Source organism: Zerene cesonia, chromosome 28 (assembly GCF_012273895.1).
Source record: "Zerene cesonia ecotype Mississippi chromosome 28, Zerene_cesonia_1.1, whole genome shotgun sequence".
NCBI lineage: Eukaryota > Metazoa > Arthropoda > Insecta > Lepidoptera > Pieridae > Zerene > Zerene cesonia.
This window is the reverse complement of record NC_052129.1, coordinates 379,567-381,762: the sequence shown is the minus strand read 5'-3', so window position 1 is coordinate 381,762 and position 2,196 is coordinate 379,567. Positions and strand designations below refer to the sequence as shown.

General features: G+C 42.2%; 1 protein-coding gene across 2 annotated transcripts in view; it reads right to left on the bottom strand.

Annotated features, from left to right (window-relative positions):
• The window catches only part of LOC119837594, a 33,006-nt gene extending 31,470 nt beyond the window's left edge, over positions 1–1,536 (bottom strand). For both annotated transcript variants that reach the window (XM_038363246.1, XM_038363245.1), the window contains exon 1: positions 1,349–1,536. The gene's annotated coding sequence lies outside the window, so the exon portion shown is untranslated. The remainder of the gene's footprint in view (positions 1–1,348) is intronic.
• Positions 1,537–2,196: the final 660 nt, after the last annotated feature.

Here is a 2,196-nt window from a genome sequence, read left to right as displayed (position 1 = left end):
GAGACGGCCGAAAGTCTGTCAGACTATAGTTGCCTATATACGCCGTCGGGTCATCCGGGGGGGTGGGGGGAGGGCGGGTCGCACGCAAATGATACGCGAAGAACGCGCACCGCATCGATCCATGTGCCGGCAGCCCGCAGCACCCCCCTCGCCGCGCCCGCCGCCCCGCCGCCCCGCGCCTTGCCGCACACACTCGCGTGCACGCACACAGCTCTATAATGTGTGCCAAATGATCCGCTACGAATATTAACTCGTCTATGTAGTTGAAAGCTGATAGTCATCCGCGCTGATTGCGTTGGATTATCAATATCTTAATAAAGTTAAGTGTTACAACCCATCGATTATCCAATTTTAGCAATCGATCAATTATTCCATACGGTTGTATAATTGAATCGATAAAAACATTAATTAAATTTGATGAAAACGTTTATCCAATTTATAATGAGCTACTAGAGGAAATTAAACGAATAAGTTTATTATTTATCGCAATAAGTAGTACAGGTTAGTTATGACCGGAAGCCTGCGTTCAACCCCTCATGGGGGAGGTTAATTGCGCAGAGAACCACGTGGCTTCAATTATTTACCTTAAGGTGAGCCACGTGCGCTTTCATACACACAACTGTATATTTATACACAAATTAATACATGACATATACACACATTTACAATACACATCAAATGCAGTCCTGTAAAGATTTAAGTTTTCTATACGTCTATGTATACTGGCAAAGCATTGCGGAGAAGCTAACTAAAAATGAAGAAATAAGATGGTAAATTTACAGACATTCGGGTTTAATGTTTCTTCTGGTCGGGTAACTTGGAATTTAGATCTTACCACTTGGGCAGTAGGAGCTAAATTACGATGTACGGCGCAGTATAATAAATGTACGTCAGGCGCGACAGTAGACTTTATGTGATTTTCAAGTAACGGCTATAGATTTTAGGACGATTACCAAAATATATGGTCAAGTGATTCACTTAATGGATAGCTTGCTAACTTGCGTATATCAGCACATGAACTCAGTTCAGCTTAAGCATATATGTTATGTCTTGTATAACGCATGTTACATGATTTATTATAGGCTAACTAAACGTCCAATACTTATTAAGACGATCACCGACAGACAGTAAGCTTACAACAATTCCTTAATCCAAGATTTATCTTAACTTTTAAAAAAAATTTATATTGGAAAAAAAATCTGCACAAGCACTAAATTACTACATCTAATTTTACTTAAGCTTTGCCTGGTTGTAAATAAACTGAAAAATGTAGCGTTGGAACGGTCCAGTGACGACACCCCAAATCTAGGGCACGTGATTTGACACACGATGCAAGATTTCAACTCACATAAGCCACAAACAGGAACAGTCCTAAAGAGTCTTATCCTAGATGATGTAAAAATAGCACACAATCAACAATGACCGGCGGGTTTCTCGTTACTAATGCACGTCGATCGCGAATTCCGATTCCGCGGAGTATTCATTTGGTTAACTAGCTCGTCATCAGTGCGTGCGTCCCGCGCGACGGCCACGGCTCGACTGAGGCGCCGCGCGGCCTCTGCCCCCCACCCCGCGCCCCCAGCTGCATCCTTCAAACGCTCCCTGATAATCGGGAGAAAATACAACACACAGTTGCAATTGGATCGCCGCATACTGCTCTTTTTTGGCGATGATTCAGGCGGTAATTGCGTGAGCCCTCATTGGCCGGTTCCTTGAACCCGCGCGTTGCAATGTCCTCGAGAATTTTCCGCTATAAAATAACCACTTTAATCGGTGTGCCCTTTTTTAGCGATAGCCATAGATAGATACGATACTAGGGAATGAATAGTGATGCTTCATTTAGGGGCCTTTTGGTCTGAAACATGATCGAGTGATGGCTAGACGGGTGTATGATGTCAGAGACGTCTGGCTTCCCTTTAGAATAGGTTTCGGTCGTAATTCAATGCCGATCATTACGGGATCATAGTCTCGATTGTTACAGCGCCTCGTGAAATTGGGTTTGACTTGCTGATCGAGGTCAATCTTTTAAAAGCCTTTTATAAACAGACAGACTGTAAAGTCTGCTTTTCCCTAATTATTTCGTTCTTTAATATTGTAATCAAAGTATGGATTAATAGAGTTGTGACAATAACGTATTTAAATTTGTTTGGTTGAAAATCTTTTTCATTCTACATGCATTCTACATGCTTAATTTGA